The 17,468-nt window shown below is 36.4% G+C and overlaps 1 protein-coding gene across 3 annotated transcripts in view; it reads right to left on the reverse strand.

The window, feature by feature from the left end:
• The window catches only part of LOC107555360 (ly6/PLAUR domain-containing protein 6B-like), a 21,671-nt gene that overhangs the window by 2,911 nt on the left and 1,292 nt on the right, over window positions 1-17,468 (reverse strand). The window contains exons 2-4 of one of the 3 annotated variants that reach the window (XM_016238123.1): window positions 7,344-7,393; window positions 6,065-6,145; window positions 2,648-2,736 (exon numbers count right to left, since the gene is read on the reverse strand). The gene's annotated coding sequence lies outside the window, so the exon portion shown is untranslated. The remainder of the gene's footprint in view (window positions 1-2,647; window positions 2,737-6,064; window positions 6,146-7,343; window positions 7,394-17,468) is intronic. The other 2 variants (XM_016238124.1, XM_016238125.1) reach the window with 2 other exon arrangements.

Genomic DNA, 17,468 nt, shown 5'->3' on the forward strand with positions numbered 1-17,468 from the left:
AACCACATGTGACGACCCCGGGCTGGACACCGCTTCGTCCACGGTGAAAGCCGATCCGGTGATCCACAGCGCGAAGTTGATGTATGTCCTCAGTGACCAGCACGGATCAGCTCTAGGCATGACGACGCGGATATCGCTTTTGGAAGGCCAAACAAAGTAGTTTCGCTTTCACAACGAAACACACAGCGCCTTCACGATATGGCGGCGGCGGCAACAACAATACTACAGCGAGAATAAAAAAGTTATGCCTTCTTTCTTTGCGTGAACATTTGGGCGGCGTTATGCAAATCTTCCCACATCATGACGTAGACATGTGGGGGCGTGTTAGAATGAGCCGTTTTATGTAGGCGTGGTTGACTCTAAACTTTTATAAAGAATATCTCTTTGGATTTGAGACTTTAGTCTTTGCAACTTTACAGACCTTCTTTATGCACCAAGAGCTTGTAACACTCCAAAGAGAAATGAAAAATTGAAATCGCATCATATGACCCCTTTAAGTATGATGAACAGGAACCCATTTCTTAACAGCAGGATAACAGGTATTTCACATAAAAAGCAGATAAAGGTTTATAAATGGGATATGATGAGTTTTTAATAAGAACAATAAAACATTTTATGTAGATAATATATGTAAAATACACTTTTTTTGTTACAAAAGTATTTTATATAAAAGAAATTTCAAACATTGATGCCTACAGCTGTAAGATAACATACTTTCATTCATATCCATCATAATTTCTTTTAAAGAGATAGTTCACCCAAAAAAGAAATCCGAGAGCTTTCTGACCCTTCATAGACAGCAACAGAACTACCACGTTCAAGGCACAGAAAGGTAGTAAGAACATCATTAAAATAGTCCATGTGACATCAGTGGTTCAAACGTAATGTTATGAAGCTGCAAGAATAATTTGTTGAAAAAAAAGGCTTTATTCAACAATTTCTTCTCTTCCGTTTCAGTCTTTGATGCACGTTCACAAGAGTTGTATTGCATTGCTGTCTATGCAGGGTCAAAAAGCTCTCAGATTTAATAAAAAATATCTTAATTTGCAGTCCGAAGATGAACGAAGGTCTTACAGGTTTGGAACGACATGAGGGTGAGTAATTAATGACAGAATTTTCATTTTTAGGTGAACTATCCCTTTAACAGAATAATGACAAATCACAAATGCTTAAATAACAGAACAGAATTAGAGGTGATGGATGGATTCACACATTACTTCTTTTAATTACAGCAAAGCCTCATACTCTGAAGAAGTACAACCTATGAATTCTAATCATCCAAACAGCATTCATGTCATGCATTATTCAATTTACTGAATGCGCTGGATTCACTAATATGTCCATTTGCATAAAGCCCTCTGGTACTTCAACTGCAAGTACCTACATTTTTAAGCAGGAAACCAAAATCCAGCCTTATAACTGATGACGAGGGACTAAAGTCCCCATCCACGTCATCCGCCCCCATATTTGAAATGTCTTGCACCTGCCCCTGGCATTTTAAGAAGCAGTAAGGCACGGTGACCTCAGAGGTTAATGATTAAGGCTGAACACATTTTCTGAGGACATTAACATGCTCTAGTGCTTGTTTCCATCAGTGTTTAGTTAAACAGCATTGACAATCTCACTGTGTGTGATGGACGTTAGTCTACTGTGTAACTTATTTCCTGTTTGAATAAACATGAGAGAGCATCAGCGAAACATGCTGTGAGCAAGTTCTTTAAATACATTCACAATCTGAAAAATAAGGAAGTTTAAATTTCATTTTTCAAATGACTTAAATCAAGCACTCAGCATCAGTTTAGTACACAGAATTCCACAGGCTCTAATTCATCTCTAGACAGCATATGGTTTAAAAGCAAACAGATGAGTGTCATTAATCTTGTGCCAGTGACAATCTACTCCTAAGGGTCTCTAGCAGAGTAAAGAGAGATCACACACATACAGTATAATGACGGACAGCACAACAGCGATCAGCTCCACTGACCCAGAGGTTAAAACTCACACAGGGGCCTGCAGTCTGAAGCCTTTCAGCTCCAAACTTAAGTGTTCTTAGGTCACAACCCAGCCAGGGCACATGTAGGGACTTAAAAGCAGTTCATTAAGAGTGAATAGCATAAAATGGCCATTTGCATGCATCTTTATTTTGGCATATTTATGCTGAATACAAAACCACACAAACATGCGCTCATTCTTATATAAACAAAGGCTGCATTCTGAAACATGGTGGGATTTTAGATCAAAACCGTAGTCTAGTTTGATATTTAAATGCATTCTTTGAAAGTAAATGTCTTCAAGTAAAATGAAAATGATGTAAATGAGTTCTAGAGGCCAGTGCTGTCTGAGAGGCCTGTCCCAGAGGCCTGTTTATTGCTTCAGTGATCCGTGAAGCCAACTGAATAACCAAAACTTTTAACATAGTAACTTCTACTAAAAAACATCTGTGAGAGTCTGTCTTATAATTAATATTTAGAATTTACAGAAACTGATGCCTTACTAAAAACACATACTATAAAATAGCCTACTTATTCAATACAAATGTGAAATAATATAATGCAAAACATACCTTATTCACACAAAATAATGTTTGCACAAAACATGCATAAACTTGAAAATCTAAATATACAAAAAAACAAAAACAAAGACTTACCTTTTGTCTGTATGGAAAGCTTATAGGTTTAACAGGCCAAGTAGACAGATTCCCTGATAAATGTGCAGAGGCTCCTGTCTTGACTGATACTTTCAAAGGAAAAGGAAAAGGAAAGAGAAAGCTTAGAAGTCATTTTTCATTGCAGCTCTCTCTCACAACAACAGAAAAGAAACCACCGACCCCGACCTCCTGACAACACCGGCTTCTGATTGGACACCAGGTGCATTGTGGGGGCGGAGCCTCTAGCCATTGTGTGAAGTCGACAGTGTGGTGTCAAGCCAGTCTAGCCCATGTAATTAGCATACACACAAACACACCCCATCCCCATCCCCATAACCTCTGGAACACCCAGAACACAACACTCTGCTAGATTAACTGCACTTTCCTCAATACACTACTGTTCATGAGTGAATCATGCATTGATTCTTGCTAAATCTGTAGAGATCAATACTAATGATAAGAGGCACTTGATGATCTTTGGGGGTTTGCGCAGTCAATTGCTTTATTACTTAGAAATCTCTAGCAGTGGGATTCAATTTATTCGCTGTATTGGAAAAACTATTCTTGAGGATCATTGGTAACACTTTACAATAAGGCTCCATTAGTTAATGTTAGTTAATGTATTAACTAACATGAACAAACAATGAACAATACATTTATTACAGTATTTATTAATCTTTGTTAAGGTTAGTTAATGAAAATACAGTTGTTCATAGTTAGTTCATGTTAATTCACAGCGCATTAACTAATGTTAACAAGCGCGACTTTTGATTTTAATAATGCAGTAGTAAATGTTGAAATTAACATTAACTAAGATTAATAAATGCTGTAGAAGTATTGTTCATGCTTAGTTCATGTTAACTAAAGTAGTTAACTAATGTTAACTAATGAACCTTATTGTAAAGTGTTACCGGATCATTTAAAAACTATTTAAAATGTAAAATAACTTTTATATTTATTTTTTTTTAATTAAAAAAAGTAATAAGTACTAATTTCCTTTAAAAAAAAAAAAAAACTGACCCATACTTTAATGGTAGTGTATTATACACCACCTACTTAGAGAGGTGGTTATTTATCATATCATAAATACAGCTTTTTATTTCAGAACCAAGCATCACCATGTTTAAACCTTCTGTCATGCACTTGCATGGGGAAAATAAACTGTTGAATTTGAGCCAGGACTGCTAACACATGCAAACGAGCAGTGATCGCCAATTATTTCTGTCTTTTTTTTTTTACCATTGTGACATTATGTAGGTTATTTAGGCTTTAGTTCCTCAAGGGGAATTTACCTACTGTGATATACTTCGAATTAATTACAAATTACATTAAATCCTTGATTTTATTTAATTAGATTGATTGAATTATATACAGTTTTATGTTTGCAACATAAGTAAATCTACAATTTGACTTACAGTATAACTGTGAGCAGCACCAATAGTTAGCAGTACAGTATGTGTTATTCCTCTATAGAGAGCTGCCATTGAGAGGTGAGATCTTCAGTGAGTGAAGTGAGGAAAAGACTGCTGAGTGTACAAATCACATCAACACATCAATAACAGGAAATACAGGCGGCTTCATACTGTGTGTTACCACTGACTCTCTGATACAATATGAATTTCATGTACTTTGTAAAATATATTATGGCCTTCTGCCAGTCCCCATAAAAAACTGCATGTGGAATATCAATGAAATATGATACAGCATTGCTCATATGATATCTAGAGTTCTAGCTGTCCCTCATGGCTGTCACAGTAAATATACAGCTGTGAAATCTTCAAGTCTTGTGTAAATATCACACCACAGTGAGTTTTAGTGCATCCTTTGAGCTTTATACAAGCCTGATGTGCTGACAGGGTTAGAATTACAGGAATGTTCCCAGACTAACCAGAGCTTTTAAAAATCCCTCAAATTAATGGTGGATTATCCTTTGAATATCCAAATAAAACACTGGTGATATTCTCAAATACATTCCTGAATATTTCACCACTGCCTTTTGGCCATAGACAGTTTGGTTTCTCCCATTTATGTCTTTCAGTGAAGGTTTAACGCTTTACACTTTATGTCATGGCACTATTTCTATAAAAATAAGAAACGGTTCTTTAAACACATTTTAGTGGAGAATGCAAATCACCCACTGTCTTGCCTCCAGGGAAACTGTCTTCCACAGTAACGATTTCAAAACAAAGAGGCTCAACAGGATTTGAAAGGAACAAATCAAGGACAAATTGTCGTGACTTCAGGGTCTTTGTTCAGTTAGTCTTAGAATGAGTTAATCCACTATTTTTCATGAGCCAGAAAATAAATAAAAATGTAATTAATATGACTTTTCTTCAACTGACATGGCATAAATGATGAATAAATAATTTTCAGAGGCCTGTCAGAAATGGACTCCATAGCTATTAAGAGTCACTTACAGTCACATGATTTATTTATGTTTTATCCTGTGTTCTTTAGGTCAGGTCAAATTCAGACTGAGTTCATAATCAAAGGAGCTGAAATCTTTTAAAAATATAATTTGCAGTACTTGCAAACATTAATGCCAAAACAAGATGTGCAGTATATGTCCAGGAATACTATATTGCTCTGTCAGCTCTTTTACTGGAAGACATTGCTGACAGATTTACTACTTTGTTTTGAAACCAGCAGATTTCTCTGTCTTTTGGACACATGACGTGCTCTTCTATGGGTGTTGATGGCCCCGCCCTTTTCAAGGGCCGGAGGGATTTTCTGATGGCCTGAGGGTCGGTGGATCCATTTCACTATATTATACAGTGCTCTATTTTTGCTTCTTTGAGGTTACAGTTGAAAAAGAGGAATGTGAAGAAACTGGGGAAGAAAAAAAGAGGCCTAAAGTACACATGATGTCACATGAAATCTAATCTTAAAGGCCAATCTTCAGATGTACTGTACCAATCTAGAAACCATTTAGTAGCTTTTTGTCCTGAATAGCATGATTTAATGCTTCTCAACAACCTTCTCATAAATGTGATCCTAAGTCTAGCACTTTAAAAACAATTTGTCAGAACATAAATATAAAAAAAGAAAACATTCCCACAGTTCACTTGGAGGCACCTGCATAGGTACGACCCATATCCTGACCATTCAAGTGAAAAACACTTAAACCCACATGTCATGTCTCTTGAAATATGTCAGAACTGAGAGCTTAGCATGAATTAGAAAAATAAGCTTTAAAGACCTAAACGCCCCGGTTCCAAGACACTTTGAGGTATCAAATTTCTTTTGGAATATGGGTAGAAAGTGACATCAAAGCAATATTTATAAGACCTCCATGTTGCTCAGAGGCAGAATTTCAAGTACGCCACACTCAAGTGTGTATATATCTACCAAGCTCATGAATCACCATGGCATAGCAACACTGAAAGAACAATACAAACATTCAAAGGTTCCAGTTACCTGAGATTTCCTGTTGAGATCTTCAAATGGATAAAACACTTCCACTTTCTCTCTTAAATGACCTTCCTCCTTAAGAAACAGCTGATAAAAAAGGGAACAATTTTTTTTAGAGTAACCACACAATTAAATCTATCTATCCAGACTGCTTACTTGACAAACATCTTCATTTCCTCTCTGGACTGAAAGAGTCCAGGAATTTTCCTACACAGTCTCACCACATTTATATCTCCTTTGTCTTCCATTGGTCAGTGACTGGTTAGGTATGTGAGCCCACCTTCACAGGAAGACAGACTGTCATAAACACACCAGGTCAAGGATATAAACTCAAGGGGGCTTTGTGTGACTCCTTTTATTGCTCATTTGTGATTGGTCCCTTTCCCACTCATTTATCAATGCTGACCGAGTCAGCACACAGACATGTAGGCTGTAAAACACAAACGCCCTGAGGACAATACACCACAACTCAAAAAAAGGGGGGCTATTAGTACTCTGGTGGACTAGCAGACATCTTTTAATAAAAAACTATTTGTGCTTCACATTTGAGTAATATTTTAAGGTAAATTACTGTATAATATTTATTCATATGACTACATATCTTATAACTTATTTATATTCTAAAGTCACTTTAAATAATAAATCTAACTCACAACTGTATTTGAAATCAAACAAAATGAAAACAATTAAAAATCAATTAAAGGATCTTCTAAAATAATTAGTACTGAGAAGATAAGAAAGAAAATGAGCAGATTGTGGTAATTTATTTATTCCGGTCTTTATTTGTTCTTTATTTGTCCCTTGTCAGGGAAGGATGTAGGCTAATAGCTTCAATCTGTTCATTCTGTAAATCTATTACTGACTTGCACAATCTTTTCCATCAACAGATAAACATCAGACTGGCAATTGTTAATTGTTATATAAAACTGCCATGTAAAGATTCCATTATATCCTTCAGGCTATGTCATGTAGATAACGGAGGTGACGTACAGTAATAAATTCAGTATAATGCCTTTCTGTTATCCGATCAGGTCTAGTCGTGCCTAAGTGAGATTTGTGTGGAAAATCCCTGAGGTGTGTATTTATGTGTATGTGAAGATGAGGGTCATGGTAAGTTAGGATATAAAAAGCAGCTTGCAGTGGATCATTTTCACTTGTGTCATGGCATTTAATCTGAACTGAAAACAGTGGGGAAGACCAGGACTAGTAGTTACACATTTAGTGAATATTTCTAAAGATTTTAGTCCTAATTTTTAAGTTTGTCAATTTCTGCTTAGGCGCGTACCTTAATATCCTGACTACAAAAAGCCATCAAACATTTCCACTGTTGCTGTCCTGGAAAAGAAAAAAGATACAAATCATTCACTAATTTTCCATTAGCAAAATGTATACAATTAATGAAACCGCAAAAAAGTAATACATAGGGGGAAAAAACTGTAATCAATCAGTTACAGTATATATTTTAATCAATTATGTATACATTTCCAATATTTAAAATGTGGCAACTTCTTCAAACAACTGATATTTATGAAAAAAATGTTTGTCCTTGCTCAACTGTTCAGAATACTGCTTTTGTGACAACTTCCTAGTTGTTTGAAGTTGAACTATGTGACCTGCTGTTCAGTTTACTCAAATAATTAATAATAACTTAACAAATCTATAAACTGCCAATGATTATAGAAAACGTAAATGTAATACTTAACATCTTGGCTAACAAAGGCAAATTCTCATATAATGAAAGGATATATTTTCAAGGCAATTTTTTAACTAATTCAAAACAAACTAATTCAAAGCTTACAATATCTGACATAAAGTTTGGAGTCCATAAGATGCAGAAAACACCTTTGCTGTAAAAGATCAGAAGAGTGAGCCACACCGTTTGGCACCTGCACTGAACTGGGAAAAATGTTTCAAAAAGGGAAGCTAAACGTCTCCTTCCAAAGCAATTTGAAAACAGTGGGGATGCGAAAGTAATCAATACATGGGAAAGGGCCCACAAAGAAATTTAACGCGAAATATGAGAAGCGTGTAATTTTACCAGGGTGGCCCTGGTAAAATTTTACCCTGGTAAAATTACACACTTCTCATATTTCGCGTTAAATTTCTTTGTGGGCCCTTTCCCATGTATTGATTACTTTTTGGTACGTGACACCTAAAAGCAGCTTAGAAAGCTTTTAAAGGGGTCATGTGATGTTGCTAAAAAGAACATTATTTTGCATTGTGATTGGCCGAATACCTCAAGCGTGTGACGGAAATGTTACGCCCCTTGCCATATTGTGATGCCTTGTCCCGGCCGGAGCGACAAGACACAAACATTAAAACCCATTATAAACGAGGCATCCGTTGCATCCAGTGGGGACCTAATTACAGATTATAATGACTTATACTGTCTTTTTACGCATTGCATTGCATCGTGGCGCGTAAACATAAAACCATGTCTGCATTTGTGATCAGAGAAATGACAAACTGCAAATGCTACTCTACACTGCTCAAAACTTGCGTTTTAATCGTCAGTGGCAAATTCTTTAAATATGAAAAACGTACTTACAGTCTGTGAGTCAGAACAGCCGGCATTGTAGTCTACTCTACCAGGATCAGGAAACAGTCCTCCATAAAATGCGCTGGACACATCTGAATATTTGGGTAGAACTGTTCTGGAACAGTGTTGTAAATACAACTTAACCACTGATTTCTAGTCGTGTCCTCTTTTGGAAGGCCAAACAAAGTAGTTTCGCTTTCACAACGAAACACAGCGTCACACACGGCTAAAGTGAGCAGAGGCCAGCGACCTAGAGTGAGTGGAGGCTGGCTTGAATGAGCGGTGGCGGGCGGGCTTGCGGCAAACACATGTGACGACCCCGGACTGGACTCCGCTTCGTCCACGGTGAAAGCCGATCCGGTGATCCACAGCGCGAAGTTGATGTATTTCCTCAGCGACCAGCACGGATCAGCTCTAGGCATGACGAAGCGGATATCGTCCTCATTTGGAAGACCAAACAAAGTAGTTTCACTTTCACAACGAAACACACAGCGCCTTCACGACATGGCGGCGGCAACAATACTACAGCGAGAATAAAAGTTACGCCTTCTTTCTTTGTGTGAACATTTGGGCGGCGTTATGCAAATCTTCCCACATCGTGAGGTAGACATGTGGGGGCGTGTTAGAACGAGCCGTTTTAGGTAGGCGTGGTTGACTCTTAACTTTTATAAAGAATATCTCTTTGGATTTGAGACTTTAGTCTTTGCAACTTTACAGATCTTCTTTATGCACCAAGAGCTTGTAACACTCCAAAGAGAAAGGAAAAATTGAAATCGCATCATATGACCCCTTTAAGAAATTCTGAGAATGTGCATTTGGTGTCAGAAATTCAGCCTATTCTAGCGGACCTAGCTCTTCATTAGTCCATCCAAGTTAAAATTAGGGTCTTTCTAAAGGAATACTCTCAAAAGTCCATCATGAACTGAGAAGCAAATTGGTCTTCAGTCCCAAAGCCTTTTAGACCATTTAGACCAACTGCCTTCCATAATTAACATAAATATAATTTAATCTTCACTTTAAGAACAATTTATGGTAACCAGCGCATAATAACAAATGTGTATAGCTTATACAGAAGCAGAAGTATCCCTTCCCAAGGTTCATATGTTGAGAAAGGAACCCTTGAGTGTCAGCCTCTCTCATTACATGGGGGTGAGAGACCAGGGTCTGTTTAATTGGCCAACTGATTACAGCGCATACGCTCTTTCGCTCCCCCCGTTCTCCTGCAGACTCTCAGAAGCCTTCCTGTTCTCTGGCCTGCAGGTTCAGAGAGATCAGAGCCCGCAACAAGGGCTTCCTTTGTGTGCTTCACTGGACTGGGAAATGGAGCTGAGTTTGTCCATTTGTCTCTAAAGCCACAGCGAGGGCTGGATGGGGCTCTGGGAGAAACGTGGGCTCAGGTATCACTAACGGCAGGTGAAGCATATGGTTCTGAACTGATATCTAACTGGATGAGATCTGGCAAAATACAGCATGACTATAGATGTTCAAATTATTTGGCTCACACTGGAGCCAAGAAAGTTCTTAAAGTTTATAACATCGGTCACACTTTACTTTTAAGTTCCAGTTTTCAATATTAACAAACTATTAACTGCAGATTTTTCCTCAATAAACTCTTAATTACTGCTTATTAATGGTTAGTAGGGTAGTTGCTAAGTTTAGGTATTAGATAAGGATGTAGAATATGATCATGCAGAATATGTGCTTTATAAGTACTAATAAACAGCCAATATGCTGGTAATATGCATACTAGATAATAGTGAGAATTGGTCTCTATACTAAAGTGTTACCATAACATTTTTCCACACACAAACTAGATGATTTATGATTAAACTTTAAAAAGAATAGCTGTTTCAAAGCCAGTCCAATCTGCATTCTGTAATATTAAGGCATAGCTCTTAAGGATATTGACAGATTCTTAATAATTTTATATAAATTCTTGCAGTTATGAAAACTCTGTCCTATGAGTTTTTACAGCAGAAAATTATGGAAATATATGAGTGCACATATACTTGCTTGATGTACAATACTTGCATAAACATACTTGCTTGAGAACAAACTTCATTGGTTTTTTGTGTGCCAGGCAAGCGTGTTTGAGCTTCTGTTTACCATATTTGATGTACTCTATGTCTGTGTGTTGAGCAATGTTTATATGAGAGTACAAAACTAAATTAGCATCCGTTCATCATATTAAGTGATCATGTGTCTTCGATGAAACCACTCATCCATTCATATGGATCACTTTTATGATTTCTTTATGAACTTTTTTTGTGTGAAAATGTTACATATACTTTATATGGATGGACAAAAGCGATGAGAAAAAAATTCTTCATTTGTATTCGAAAAAGAATGTAAGTCTTATGGATTTGGAACAACATGATGATGAATGATGACAGAATTTTCATACATCTCTTTTAATAGTCATTTATTGTATTAAAAACATTTCTGTATGTTGCACTTTGATTAGTCTAAGGCCAGAGTTTTCAACCAGAGACTTTTATCCCAAAAACCATATATATGGTCTATTCACTGACTCTTAATAATTAATAAACAAAAGGAGCAAAAGGGAGAAAACGTGTTACCAAAGACATGAACAAAAGAAAAGGGAAGCTGACTAAAAAATGATCAACTCAACCTGACTACACAGAAGACGACTTCCACTGACATCCTAAACTACTAGAGTTAACAAAGGTAAATGTGCTGCACAATGTGATGGGTTCCTTATTCACATCCCAGCACAAGAACTGATACACACAGCAAGGAAGGTAGTGGGCCAAGCCTCCATACAATAGTAGGTTTGAAACTCACAAAGGACTGACAGAATAGATTGTAAACAAAACGTGCTAGCAAAAGGGTCTAACAAATATGTTCTTAGTCTCGTTCTTTTTATTAAAAAAAACTAAAACCTTTGGAACAGTACAGTATAAGTGTTTGGTTTTCATGAATAGATAGCTGGCAGTTGTTGGCAATGAACGGCAGAAAGAGTAATCAGGAGATTTGCAGAGAAACAGATACGCCCCAAAGGGTGTAACACTTTCCTAAAATGTGCTGCTTTTGTAATCACTAAGATATGAATGAATGTACTTCTTTTTGCATTTGCTAATCATAAAACTACACAACCCCTTCTGCAAATATTGAAATTGAGCTATAATCTGAGAAGTTAAATTTAACATAAGTGCTAATAATTGGGTGTAAATGCGTAATTCATGGGTCTGAATAATTTGATTTTGTCAAAAGCTGCTTATTACTCTTCTAGAACGTTTCTATTCATGCTTAATTAACCGGTCAGAGTGCTTCATCTAAAAACACACTGGGTTCAGAAACCCAGACCTAAGTGCCTATTACTCTGGCCACTGCTTTCGACGCATCTGATTTGTGTGTGTGTGTGGATCTAATCTCCTGAGATGATGAGAGATTGGGTTCTTTTCCAAAGTGCTCTCGTCAAGTTAAGATTAAATAGACCCTTTAACTGTCTCACCTGGGACTGTGGCCAAGGTAACTGAATAGAGATGCCTGGACATTTATTCTGTGTGAGAGTCTCGCTGCATTCTCAGGTTCTGATGAGGATTACAGTGCTCTTATTGAAGAGAGCAATGAGATGGAATGCAGACTGTGCTAAGTGCCATAATACTGCAGAGGTCATGAGCAGTTTACCTGAAGAATGAGAAAAAGGTGGAAATACAGCAGAATAATGTGGACTGCCCTGCCCTGAACTGCAGACTGCGACTGTTGGCTTAACCAGATCCTGTTATATTGACAATTTGTGCTCAAACTACAAAATACAATATTTTTCACATAGTGCCTAGTTTAAGAAATTAGATAAATCAATAAATAAAATAGACAATATTTTTTTTTATAAATAATACTTTTTATGTACATATACATATATATATTCACACACACACGCAAAACTTTAAAAATATATTTAAAAATCTAAATATGAACCAAAATATACTCACTTCAAATATATATACTGTATATATCTAAATAAAAATATATTTAAAAATCTAAATATGAACCAAAATATACTCACTTCAAATATATATACTGTATATATCTAAATACACACGCAAACATTAAAAATATATTTCAAAATCTAAATATGAACCAAAATGTAGACTACTCACTTTATATATTTGATCAAACAGAAAATAAACGTAATATTGCAAAATATTATTTAAATTTAAATAAACCGTTTTTTATTTCAGTGTATTTTTTTTAAATTAAATTTAACTTATTCCTGTCATGACAATGCTGAATTTTTAGCAACAATCATTTCAGACTTCAGTGTCACATGACCCTTCAGAAATCATTCCGATATGCCATGTTTGGTGCTCAAGAATCATTTCTTATTACTATCAATGTTGAAAACAGTTTTTTTTTTTTTGTGGAAATTCAGACACTTTATTTTTGTGGATATGTTTTTCTTTTTATTTTTACAATTCTTTGATGAATAGAAAATTCAAAAGAACTGCATTTATTTGAAACAGAAATCTTCTGTAACTGTATAAATATATTTATTGTTACATTTGATCAATTAAATGCATCCTTACTGAACAAGCTTATTCATTTCTATAAAAAAGCACAAACCCCAAATTACTAATAATACATACATACATACATAAACCCAGTAAAATCGCAAGAGCTATGTAAATGGATGAACATTTGCATTTGAAAATGGCTTTTGCAGCCATAATGTTGCAGATTATCACTTTTTTACAATATGAAGCACCTTATCAAATATACAACTAATTTTATTTTTGTAAGTTGCATCAAAAAAAATCTACTCAGCTCAAAAAATCTAGCCCTCTCAGTTCGAACAGGCATGACTTTCCTGAGGATATCTGATCCTTTTCATTATGACGTGAAGTGAACCACCTAGACGCCAAGATGTTTCGGGAAAATTAATTGTACATAGTAAATAATTAACAAATTCTCCTCACAAGGGAGGACCTATTCTTCATAAAGAGTTTATTCTAGATACTCTACTAATGCTCTGACTTTTTGGAGATAAAAGTGTATGCGTTTCTCATCCATGACCCTGGGGATTTCTATTGCTATCATGACCCTGAGGGCAAGAGCAGGTAACCCTCCCCTGTCATTCTACTTGATGACACTGCGATAGTCCTGACACACAGGGCCTCAGGTCAGGCTTATCTCCACGCTTGACCATCCCCAGTCATTCAAGAGGGATGCACTCACCTGAGCCAAAGCAAATTCACATTTTCTGCTTTTCCATTATTTTTTTTTGTTCTGGAGCACAAACAGAACTGGTATCTTCAGGATGTAATCATAGAGCAGAATAGTAACTACAACAAATTACCTCTTTAAACCTGAATGTATTGGTCTAAACATGCCCACAGTGAGGCAGGGCCTGTCAGGGTAGTCGTTAAAAAGTGGGGCACAAAAAATACAAGTCAGAACCTTTCTATGAACTGAAATGACATCTTTACACCATTCCTTGCTTTAGAACATGACATAACTAGAGCCATGTGATATCAGTCAAGAGCATGTAGTTTAAGGTTTGATGAAGACCCACTTGTGAGCTCTAAGCTCCCTCTCAAGTCAACTGTAAAGAGCTGATATTCATGACTCACTCTAATGATAGACCGCAGTAAAATAGCTGAGCTCTTAGCTATCGTAAGCACCACTTCAGGGAGTAAAACAACCCTGTGTTTAAAGTACATCCAAACACCTATTAAACAAAAAGATCTCCGCACGTCATCCATAAAGGAACAAACCCGCTCAAAAATGTGGAACAACATGAGCATCCAAAACAAATAAGGGATGAATCTTCTCCTGATTATATAGTAAACATGACTCGAAATTACAGTATCTTTGCTATGCAAACTTGAAAAGAAGTAGTTTGGCATCGAGTACAATGCCGTGTAAGTCAGTCAACAGCAGCTGCGACCTCTAAGATCATCAAGCCTTCGTGCCATCTGTCCCCCTTCATCTGTCCACAGCAACAACGGTCCTTCTGAATCAAAGAGGACAAGCAAACAAGGCTCTTACTCTCTATGCAAGTGATAAAAACGTAATTGGTGTGCTATGCAGCCACTCTTAAAATTCCACAGTAATTGCAAAGGTCTGAATCAGGACCAAAACAAAGTCATGTGGCTTTGGTCAAAACAATTTTATGAAGAACATCCTAAGCAAAGTATTGACTAAAAATTTGAGACAAGGACCCAACTGAATTGATGCTGCATGGAAACAGCATTCTTACAATTACTTAGACACCGTCTCTTTAAATTATAATTGTTTTACTAAATATTTTTGTCTGGTTCTATTCATTTATTTAAAAATACATAATAAACGCAATTCATACAAACAATAACTCTAATACACCTCTTCTGTGATGAGCATGTTTTTAAATTCTTATTCTTTTTTGGAAGCTGTATATAAACATTTGCCAGAATGGTAACAGCCATAGGTAATCACAGCATCCCGATATCCAGCCATATCGCACTGCTACTCGTGTGATGTTGCGTTTATATAACACTACTAATCTGAAAATGTCACTTTAGAACTAGTGGTAAGTTAACACTTTATTTTAAGGCCCAATTCCCACTACTAACTAGTTGTTTATTAGCTTGCATATTACTATCATATTGGCTTTTAAATAATTAGAAGCAAATTTTCGAATGGATGTTATCTTTATTAACAAACCGCATATTTGAGGTCCAAACAAGTACATTCTCATCTAAAAAAACGTTCCGTAACACAAAAACAGTATTATTTATAAAATTATAGTGGATTTGGCCATTCCCGATGACACTCGCTGTAAGAAATACTGCAAGCAGCCTGATACAAACGGTGAAACAGTTGGAGTTCTGTTATCACTATATTGCACTCCTCTCAGCCAATCAGATTGGAGGACCAGAAAGAACTGTTGTTGTTCGATTTATATATATATATATATATATATAAATTATTTATATTTGCACAAAAGACAAAAAAACAAGTACAGAAAACACAATAAAAAAAGCTAAAAATAAAAATATTTAAAAAATACTGTAATAGTATTAAATAACAATTCAAGGCACAAAGAAACTATATTAAGGCTTTTTTCTGTCTACACAAAGTAAAGCCTAAATGTGTTACAAATGCCACAAGCTAAATTACACACAAGGTTTTTGCAAAGATTAAATAAGTGAGTGAAAACCCTTCAGTCTTTGGGTTTAGTGGTGCGTAGTACAAACCAGGGTTTGAATGACAGGACGTGACCAGTTCATCTCTATCTTGTGGGCTCCTCAACACACTGTTAATGACAGTCTGACTCTCGATTGCACAGATACATGGCAGCTGACAGCAGAATCTGATCCCCGGATAAGACTGAGCTTTCCCTGACAGACTAATGGAAGCTCTCTCATAGCCAAAGAGGGAGCCTCAATGATATCTTGAGGAGCTGAGGGCCACATCAAAGACAACAATCCTGCCTGTGATCTGCTAGTGTCCTCCAGTTCTACATGAGAGCGGAGATGAGTGACGGCTGAGGTAAGAAGAGAGGAGGGGCTCTCGATCACTCCTCAACCCTATGAGAAATTACACATGGAGGAAGATATGCAGAGGACAATATGTAGTGGAAGTAATTGCCAACAGAGGTTCTGATCACAATATAATCATTTGGACCTGTACCATCAAAATGAAGTGTAGCTGATATGATATTCTCAGTCCCTGGGAGTCACATCAGCAGATTTGTGTTGAGGTATATTCAAGATATATTTTATTGATCCTGTTCTGTGAATAACCACACAACAGCTGTGTAACCATTACACAGTTATAAACCAACAGCTTTCAAAACAGGTGCTATGCCATCTTGAAAAGTCAGGGACAAGAATGTATCTAGAACTGTGTTCTCTTATAATGTGGTCACCTTAACTGGAAAATATATCTTGAGTTCATTCAAATCATGTATGAAGGAGAGACCGGGGTAAGTTGTCTGTCACAGTTGTTATATGGTTTTAAAGTGGAAATTCACAACAGGAAAGATGAGCTTTTAATAAAACTTGGTTGTTTATGCAGAATGAATGAATGAATGAATGAATAAATAAATACAAAATGGGCTATGATGTTTCCTTTCACCAAAAACTTAATTTCAACTTTAATTAACTTTGATTTTGCATTTGTGTAATCCGGATGACTTTTGTTGACGAATCAACCCGAATATCTGGGTGTTTTTTTTTTTTAAAGCAATGCTAATGAAAGGTGGTTTCAGACACCCAAGTAAAAACTAAATGTAATAATAATTATAAAAGCGAACTGTCAACCAAACAAAAATTCCAGTCATTTTTGATATGGTTTAAAGCTGCAGTCCGTAAGTTTTGCCTCTTTGCTGCCATCTCTGTTTGAAAACCTGGAATTGCAGCTGTGTGCGGAATTATCTAGCTTGCGTGGGTTGTGAGTCGGCACGGCTCTAGTGGCGGATGAATCTAATGTTCTGAAGAGTACAGTGGGTACAGAAAGTATTCAGACCCCCTTAAATTTTTCACTTTGCAATAACAAAGAGGGAAACATTTAAGGGGGTCTGAATACTTTCCGTACCCACTGTATGTGTGGCAGTCAGTCACCGCACCGGTGTGGATATTTACTGTACTTCGCAATCACAGATTCTAGCCTACGTCTTGGAATATGACCCAAATAAGAATTTTCACCATATATTGCCATCTGAACAAGTAAGTAACAAGTCTGCCACGTTTGTTCTGACCAACTGAGGAAAAAAGCATAAATCTCGCTACCAATGGTGATTAAATCTAAAGATCGGTTAGCTCATATCACATCAAACCGTTCAAATTATTATTATTGTTATACTTTATTCTCAAATGATTAATGTTAACAACATCAGCATTGGTGACTATGAGTATAGTGTGTATT

The sequence above is a fragment of the Sinocyclocheilus grahami genome, unplaced genomic scaffold (assembly GCF_001515645.1).
Source record: "Sinocyclocheilus grahami isolate Dianchi unplaced genomic scaffold, SAMN03320097.WGS_v1.1 scaffold532.1, whole genome shotgun sequence".
Taxonomy (NCBI): Eukaryota; Metazoa; Chordata; class Actinopteri; order Cypriniformes; family Cyprinidae; genus Sinocyclocheilus; species Sinocyclocheilus grahami.